This window comes from Gadus chalcogrammus, chromosome 8, assembly GCF_026213295.1.
Source record: "Gadus chalcogrammus isolate NIFS_2021 chromosome 8, NIFS_Gcha_1.0, whole genome shotgun sequence".
Taxonomy (NCBI): domain Eukaryota; kingdom Metazoa; phylum Chordata; class Actinopteri; order Gadiformes; family Gadidae; genus Gadus; species Gadus chalcogrammus.
The window spans coordinates 19,163,452-19,173,137 of NC_079419.1; the positions used below are offsets into that span (position 1 = coordinate 19,163,452).

A 9,686-nucleotide genomic window follows, 5' to 3' on the forward strand; every position below is an offset into this window, starting at 1 on the left:
CAATGTAATGCTATAATTTGCACAATCAAATTTATTCACCATTTTGTTAATGATGGCGATTCATTAACGGTTTTAGCTATTCATAACATTTGTCCGGTTTATAAGGCAGACTTGGTGTAATTTGATTTAAGAAAATAATTTGCTTCATGGGATCTTTTGAGACTGGCCACACGAGGAAAAGGATTAGCCACAAGTCGAGCGTTAAGTATTTTAATGTGGGTTAAAAACTGATAAAACTCAACTCGACGACGTGTTCCTACATCGATTACAAGCTCTACCATTGAACCAGGGTGCCAAAACGCAGCGCAGCAATGACGGCCCCATGGCTCTGCTCTGCTCGTACGTCAGTCAGTGCGGCCCTGAAAATGTACCGAATGCGTCAGCTGCTTAAGCTTTAGGTTCCGCCCCGATCCGAGAGCCAGCTACACTGCGTCTGCCCAGTATTGGGCCATGGATACTACCTTTAGCACTTGCATCATTTGTTTATTGATACCAAGCTAGGAAGGCATAGGGTTTTTTAGGGGGGGGAAAACACTGGCCTGATTGGTAAGTGCTTCCCCTTTTTCAGATTGCTGAAGGATCCCCACTATTTGGTTGATTTAAAAACCCAGTAACCGTTAGCTGACAGGCTAGCTGGTGTATAGCCAGGCTAACGGTGGCTAGGCTAGCCGAGTGGAAAGCCCGAAATGACAGGCTAGAGCTGTCATGGATCATGCGAGGGATGTGTATTTTATGGATACCACTGGACACAGTAGCTTTCAATCAAAAGGAAATATGTATACGGTTCTATTGAGGCTCTCTTGAGTGATAACATCGCTGATCGCTGTTTATGCCGGCGTTTTAACCAGTGTGAATGACTAGCTGAAATTTGAGAACAAAGATTGGTTGTAAGCTATCGTAGCTAACTGTTAACGGTGACTGATTAACGTTTCATTCTGTTCTCCCTCACACATAACACACACCCTGCTCACTGCTGACTCCAACGAGGATATATATATATATAGCTGTACATGTATAGAGATGATATTTATCTTATTTAAAAATATGTTTTCCTGAAACGAAAATGTCAGCTTTATTTAAATAATTGATGATTTCGATGATTAACTCGAGGCTATCTATCATTATGGAGATTTGAAGCTGTTTGTGGACACTGAGGATGACGTGACTTAACGAGCTGTCAGAATCTGCATCTCGCCCGCTCACCGTGTTGGCCTTATAATTGTTCACGCGATCTAGTTAACCTCAGTCCGATTTCTGACCTTATTGTTGTGAATGTTATCCAGTCTACCTCAGATCTCTATCCAGGGTGTTGTTGTCAAAACCTTTCATGTCCTTAGTGAATGGTCCGATTGGTTGCTACCTGTCTCTCTTGTGATATTATTTAGCCTAAGAAGTCTTCTGCTTCGATTGTTTCCGTTGATGGTGAGTCAATTCTCAGAGGAACTGAAAAAGCCCATTTGTGAATAGTTATCATCCTCTAATGGATACACTTCCTAAACTATTTTTCCGGGAGAACGAAAAGCATTTCCACTCCCATTGTATCGCATCACTCTTTTTTCTTCCCCTACTCTAATTTTGGTTGCATACATTTGCTGTCCCTAGGTTGAGTCTTTAGTGAGGTGGGCTGACCAGTGAATGCATAGAGTCAAGAAGGTCAAGCTTTGTGACAATACAGAAGGTATCTGGAAAAGGTACAGTATAATTACCAAATTCTTGACTCATTGTTAAATTTCATTTGTTTTGAAACAGGCATTTAGCAGTCGTCCAGCATTTGAAGCTACTGGACGGCTTCATGTAAATAGAAAGCTTGAGCTACTGCGCAATGTACATATGTCATTGCTGCGATAGCCTTCGTTTTGAGCGTTCAACACCTTCCATACTGTCCTACAGCAGCTGTGTCAGTGTGAGCATGGCAGCAGTGGACGGGCTTTCAGACAGCACGGAGGTAGTGGAGATGGAGGACGTCCCGTCTCAGTTCTACGTGGAGAAGCACTCCTGGGACGGCTTGCGGGACATTATCCACTGCAGCAGGAAGTACTCGGGCATGATCGCCAACAAGGCACCGCACGACTTTCAGTTTGTGCAGAAGAAGGAAGAGAACGGCCCCCACTCCCACCGTCTTTACTACCTCGGTTAGTTTCAATTTGACACGACCGTGCTAATGATGTCACATGAGAGCTACTTGTCAGTTTAACATACCCACACAAACCCCACTGACACCCCTCACGAACCCAACAACAAACACATGCATAATCTGAGTCACGTGTCTTTTCGGAGGATAATTTACCATGACTGAAGCATGACGAGGAAAACTGTGAGCACATTGAATCGCCCCTTTCTCTGATACGTTAGGCCCTCCAGGAGGGGTCAACAAATACATGATGGAGGGGGCAACATTCCAGTGCAATGCCCTCCGTCTTACACAGCCTACTGTTCCCCCATCTGCCCGCCCCAGGAATGCCTTATGGAAGCAGAGAGAACTCGTTGCTCTACTCGGAGATCCCCAAGAAGATTCGCAAGGAGGCCCTCCTCGTGTTGTCATGGAAGCAGATGCTGGACCACTTTCAGGTAAAGGAAAATTCTTCCTTTTCGCTTGTCCTCCTCGTCCAACACCGTAACCATGGTGACCGAACCTGAGTGTTTTCCCACAGCTGCTGCGGCTGGAATGTCTTAACAGTACAGTCTCACATTGGCCCTCTCCTCAGACCTGCTCGGGGAGCAGATTAGCTCTGTTATTGCGCCCTACAAGCTGGAAGATAGGAGGAGGGGTTCAATTGGTTTACTTTTCATTCTTGACCTTGTATCTAATCGCTCAAGTTTATTTATGTAGCTCTTTATTACGTTTACAGTATTACAGGGGCTTTACGGTTCTCCCACACTAACCCTAAGCCCTCCAAATGGCGAGTAAATAAAACACATAAAGAACACTGGAGCCCCCTCCTGCCAGGGAGGGCTGTGATTGCTATCCATGGAATAATGGTGAAAAAAACAATTAACACAATGTTATGAAGACCGATTCATTAAACTCATAACCTGTCATTATAATAACCACAACACAGCAATGGATAAAACCTGTTAAAGTTTAGGGAAAAGACCAAACTAGAAGCAATTTCCGTTTGAGAAAACAATCAGCAAATAATAACATGTCAATAATAAATTGACAATCCATGTGGAGATAAGAGTAATCTTATAACCGCAGTTTGAAATCGACCAGGGGAAGGGCTGGTCGCTAACTTTATTAGGTGGGAGCAAAGATGATGACAAGCTAAAGAAAACTAATACAAATTGAGTTCCACACAAGTGGGCTGTTGAACCCATTTTGAGAAATAAACCATTGCCAGTTTGTCCTTGAGTGTTTATATTAGTCACGGTTTATATGATCACTGATATATAGGCTGCCGTGGGGTGTTGCTAATGGATGAGGTTGTTGTTTTACCCTCAGGCCACCCCCCACCAGGGGGCGTACTCCCGTGAGGAAGAGTTATTGAGGGAGAGGAAGCGGCTGGGAGCGTTCGGCATCACGTCCTACGACTACCACGCCAAGACGGGCCTGTTCCTCTTCCAGGCCAGCAACAGCCTCTTCTACTGTCAGGACGGAGGCCACAACGGCTTCATTGTGAGTATGACCTGGCTGCTAAAGAGACTGACACAGAAGCCTTTAGATGAGGATAGTTCAGTGGCTAGGGTGTTGGACTCCCAGACGAAAGGGCACTGGGGGCGAACCCCAATATACACTCCTGCATCAACGGGCTGCAAGAGCAGCTGGTCCCGAGGCCAGACCACGAATAAGCTGTTGAAAATAAGATGAGATGAGGTCATCGGGCAAGATGTCTTCACATCTTCTAGTCATTAATGATATGTACACTGAATGTCACATGCGATAAAAGCTGTATTAGTGAAACTAAATAAATGATGGGAAATGATTTGTTTTTAGAAAAATCTCAAGGTTCGAAACCGTGGCTGGTTCTAATAAATTATGTACGATTTGTAAATAAGGCCATGTGTTCTTACTGTATTTCAACCAATCACTTTAACATGGGAGAAATAAAGGGGATTATTGATAACCTGTAGGTGGATCCATGCAGTTCTCTGGGACTGAATGTGTGTGTGTTGCGTTGATTCTAGCAGTCCTCTCCAATCAAGCCTGTGGAGGTGAAGACCCACTGCTCCGGGACCCGCATGGACCCCAAGATCTGCCCCGGGCACCCGGACTTCATCGCCTTCGTCAACAGCAACGACCTGTGGATGGCCAACATCAAGAGTGGAGAGGAGCGCAGGCTCACCTTCTGCCACAAAGGTAGCACAGCGCCACCATGTGGCCCGGGGTCCTGCTGCAGGCTGGGGGAGGCTGGGAAAAGAGTTGGCTACTTAATCATTTCTCATCACGAATGATTGAAGGACTTTCCTTATTTTCCCCCATGACATTCAGCTCAGACATTCAGGTCACTATTTAAACATTATGCAAAGTGTGCATAATGTTTAAAAAGTTTGTAATCAAATGTTTCCATGGGCTATGGCCACCAAATGGATAATAACTAATAACTCATATCTCTCTATCTTTCCTTCTTAAAATCTTCCAGGTCTGGACAACGTCAAAGAGGACCCCAAGTCAGCGGGCGTGGCCACGTTTGTCATCCAGGAGGAGTTTGACCGTTTCACCGGCTACTGGTGGAGCCCCTCAGCCACAGAAGGTGTGTGTCTGACTGATGTGGGGAGCGCCAAGCATGACTAGAGACCAGCTCTTCTTAGCTAAGAAGCCCTTAAGTAGTGCTGTGGATGCTGTGTCTTGGACTGGATCACTAATATTGGTGTGTGTGTGTGTGTGTGTGTGTGTGTGTGTGTGTGTGTGTGTGTGTGTGTGTGTGTGTGTGTGTGTGTGTGTGTGTGTGTGTGTGTGTGTGTGTGTGTGTGTAGAGCTGTCATTAATCTCGTGCATTTCTATTTGTTTATAATAATAATTTATATTATTTTATTATATGACAATGTTTATATGTGAAGCACTTTGAGTCTGCCTTGTGTATGAAAAATGCTGTATAAATAAAGTGGCCTTGCCTTGCCTTGCCTTTTGAGTGTGTGTGCCAATGGTCCCTCTCTGGGCTCGGGGTAACTGTGTGGGTGACCCTGTGTCTGTCAGAGCCCGACGGAGGGAAGACTATGTACCTGCTGTACGAGGAGGTGGACGAGAGCGAGGTGGAGATCATACATGTCCCCTCCCCTGCCCTGGAGGAGAGGAAGGCCGACGCCTACAGATACCCCCGCACAGGTTCCCCTCACTCATGCACAAACACACAGCTACACGCACACAAATGCACACTCTTCCTCTGTTTATGCAACAGCAGGTTTCCATCAGGCAACGTGGACACGTGAGACAACATGCGAATCCTGGTCACATCCAAACCAAAACAGTTCAGAATGATTTGATTATAATGTTCATCTTTATCTCTTTATTTTACAGGTAGTAAAAATCCCCAGGCCACCCTTAAACTGGCTGAGATCAAGACGGATCACCAAGGCAGGGTAAGTGACCGCTGACAAACCCCTTCCCCCCCCCCCCTCCATCTCAGTGGTGCTAATGGACGCTGTGTGTGTGTGTGTGTGTGTGTGTGTGTGTGTGTGGTGTGTGTGTGTGTGTGTGTGTGTGTGTGTGTGTGTGTGTGTGTGTGTGTGTGTGTGTGTGTGTGTGTGTGTGTGTGTGTGTGTGTGTGTGTCCCACAGATCGTCAGCACGCAAGACAAAGAGCTGGTCCTCCCCTTCACCACACTCTTTCCCGGCACAGAGTACATCGCCAGAGCCGGCTGGACGACTGACGGCAAATAGTGAGTGACTGCGATGAGTATCAGGCCGGTAGAGCAACAACCCTCTTGATGTGCCGCGCCTATTCACAGATCCTTCTTCCTGTGACTTATCTTCACTAGTAACTAGTAAGATGAGTCAACTCTCCGAGTAGTGGCCTTTTGCCAAGATTAAAAGGCCACTATAGGAGCGGGGTAGACGACGAGCAATCCAAAGAACAAAGTAGACAATCCGATCCGAAGTTCAATCAAAAATGCTTTATTAAGTAAAGCTTCAAACAAAAATGATTCCTATACTTATTTGCCAACATTTGCGAATATTTGCGATTGTTTGCGGTCAAAAAACTGTCCCGCTTCCCCGTCTAACTCTCGTTTCTGTTACAGTCCCGCAGGTGAATTAAATCCCTTTAATTTGCTGAATGACTGCAATAATATAACTGACCTACTGGGGGAGCCAGACTGAATACAAACTGAAATTAACCATAGATATATAAATTATTATTGTTTCCATTTCATTATGCCATACTTCCGTTATGGCTCCAACACTCAGTTTCCCGGTACTCGGAGGAAGATAACAATAATTACTGTTATGAGAACACCTGTGAGTCACCCTGTTGGGTGAATCACACTCCTCAGTGATAGGATCTATTGTCCCCATTGTGGTGCCGAAAGGTACTGGGTTTGATTCCCTAATGTCCGCATCCTAACCTGTAGCAATACTTGAGCAAGATGGTGAACCTGCTTATTAATGACATGTACCTGAATCGGTTGAAAGTTGCTTTTGATCAAATCCTCTGCTAAATGACTGAATGGTCAATCGTTAATTGATAGTTTTCGACCCTTCACACAGGCAAAGTCTTAGGACAAACACCTGTGTTGCTCATAACACTAGTTATGGCTCAGCTACGATTATAATAATTATTATTATTATATTTATTTTTTATTATTTAAGTCTCAGCTTTCCTACTTGTGTTTCTTATACACCTTTTACGTTCTCTTATATTGCACTGTTGGAGGAGCCCAAGACTAAAGAATTTCATTACCAGCGACTGCTCTGTAATTGTTGTGCATATGACAATAAAACCATCTTGAATCTTGAATCTACTGTAATGTACCAGGGGCGCAGGTAGTGGACCCCTCTGTGAACACATGACACCTCTGTGAAAAGGATCCATGGACGAGGATGCTCAACATCCCGGCCCTCTGTCCCCCCCCCCCCCCCCCCCCCCCCCCACCCCTCCCCAGCGGCTGGGCAGTGCTGCTGGACCGCTGTCAGAGAAGGCTCCAGCTGGTGCTGCTGCCCCCGGCCCTCTTCATCCCCGTCACCGACGACCCCGCGCAGAGACTGGACAGCCTGCAGAGTCTGCCCGGCAACACGCAGCCCTACATCGTGTACGAGGAGACCACGGACGTGTGGATAAACGTGAGTCCGCCGGGCCCAGCCGCGACTGGAAAGAGGAAAGGGAGACCCCCATGAAGGAGATGACTAGATTGTAACCGCTAATCAAATCAGGGGCGTGACCAGATGAGCAACGGCGGGCCTTAATTAAATGATCTGCCTGTGAGCTGCTCTGTGCTCATTGGATCCTGCGGGCATCAACACTGCTCTGTAGATCCGCTGATTATTTGTATACATTGGATGGTTTAAGGGGTTTCTTGATTTGGTTTTAATTAAATGATTCGACCATGTAGGACAAACACTTGACTGTTTACTTTTAATTAATGAAATATATTTGGTTCACATAGTACATTAGTTCATCTGAATAGTTTCGCTTTGGTTTTAATAAGCGGATAATGGCCAAATAATCAATTAGTTTTGACTTAACCGGTACCCTCCTTTTTGTTTCTCGCCCCACAGGTTCACGATATCTTCTACCCGTTCGTTCAGACCACGGACGAAGAGTTCACTTTCATTTGGGTCAACGAGTCCAAGACGGGCTTCAGCCATCTGTATAAAACCACCTCCCTGTTACAGCCGCGTTCCTACCACTGGGCCGGGGACTACCAGTACATAGAGGGTAGGACCACCTTCTCCCTGGTCCCACCAGCCCACTACCTGGCGTATAGCCGCCTTACTCACTGTTTCAGTTATTCTTACGTCGGTACATATTGATGTCAAGTCAGTCTTTTTTCTGTTGTGAGGTTTATGTTTCTACAAATATTTATATTTCCTATTTGCTATACTGCCAGTGTGTTTTTATTGAAGGTGAGCTTTGTCTCAAGAATGCCATTCTATGACCTTGTTTAACTTTTCTTTTGATTGATAATATGCTTTTGCACTCCCAAAGCCAACTGGTAGTTCAGAAAGTGAGTAATCCTTTCTCTTCTCGCTCTCTCTTTCCAGGGGATTTCAAATGTGCAATCAAGGAGGAGGTGACGCTGACAAGTGGAGAGTGGGAGGTTCTGGCCCGCCACGGCTCCAAGGTTGGAAGGATTCAAATGAAGTAGTAATCAGCCCAGATGCGACTAATTTCTTTAACCCTTTTGTCTTGTTTCAAAGTAATCTATTCTGCCTGGCACATATCCACCCATATTCCCTTCACCTGAGCCTAGTAGAAGATTCTTGGATGTTTGTAAAGCAAGTGTCTTTTTTGACTCATTCTTTCAAATCAATTCAATTTTATTTTTATAGCTGGTAATCACAGTTCCTGACGCCAAGGGCTTAACAGGCCATATATTTATCACCCCCCCCCTTACCCTAAGCCCCCTGGAGGGCACGAAAGGGCACTCTGTTAATTTGCATGGAAGAAGTTTTGAGCAGGAGTGGGGGATCTTCCAGGGATGGTCAGAAGTGCAATGGGTGCCATAATTGACATGCATAGTAATACAAGTGTGTGGGTGTGTGTGTGTGTACTCCCCTCATGAATTGTATTATAAATAAAAGAGGAAAAATGCCTAATGAAAATCCCCCCCCTCCCGCTGTGCTCTGTGTGTCCCCGCCGTGCTGCCGTAGATCTGGGTGAACGAGGCCACCAAGCTGGTGTACTTCCAGGGCACCCGGGACACGCCCCTGGAGCACCACCTGTACGTGGTCAGCTACGAGGTGCCCGGCGACGTGGTGCGGACTCACCAAGCCCGGCTTCTCCCACAGCTGCTCCGTCAGCCAGGTACGGAGCCCCACCCAGCAGCCTCTGCCCTTCAGCCCATTAAAGAGCTCATGTCATGCTATTTTAGGGTGTCAGGGTGTCATGTTGCTTTGAGGCCCCCCTCCTGAGTAGCCCGGTCTACTGTGATTGGTCAGCACGACCACTCTGCTTGCGATTGGTCGAACGATTTGCGCGTGCGTTGGCAAATTCACCCCCCCAAAAAGTTGTGAACATTGCGGTTAGACGGAAGGTGTATCTTCTGCACTTCAGCACGCCAACTAGTCATTGAGGGGCGTTCTAGCCGGGTGTGCATACTCCCCCTGGGCCTTACTTAGATTTTTCTAGTTGAGCAGATGTAAAGCATGTATACATACGTCATACAACAGTCTAAACCATAGTGAAAAGTCAAAAAAGCGTGATATCACCCCTTTAAAGTCCACCCATGCTAAGACGTGATTGTATTGCCGAAGGTCTCTTTGGATAAATGCACCCACTACATGGCAGATGGTTATACTGCAGTGGACTGATTTGCGTCTTGATTTGACCTCAACCTGTTTTTTGTGTATTTCTGTTGGGTTCATCTGTTCTCCCACTATTCTTCCCTCCTTCTGTGTGCAGAACTTTGACATGTTCGTCAGCCACTACAGTAACGTGAGCACGCCCCCCTGCGTGCATGTCTACAAGCTGACCGGCTCGGAGGGCAACCCCTTGCACATGGTGCCTGAGTTCTGGGCCAGCATGATGGAGTCACCAGGTAGGGGAACCCCAAACCACAATCACTGTTATTAGCATTCTCACCACAACATTC

General features: G+C 46.3%; 1 pseudogene; it reads left to right on the top strand.

Moving 5' to 3' along the window:
- The first annotated feature begins 386 nt into the window (after positions 1–386).
- The window catches only part of LOC130388190 (dipeptidyl peptidase 9-like), a 17,908-nt pseudogene continuing 8,608 nt past the window's right edge, over positions 387–9,686 (top strand).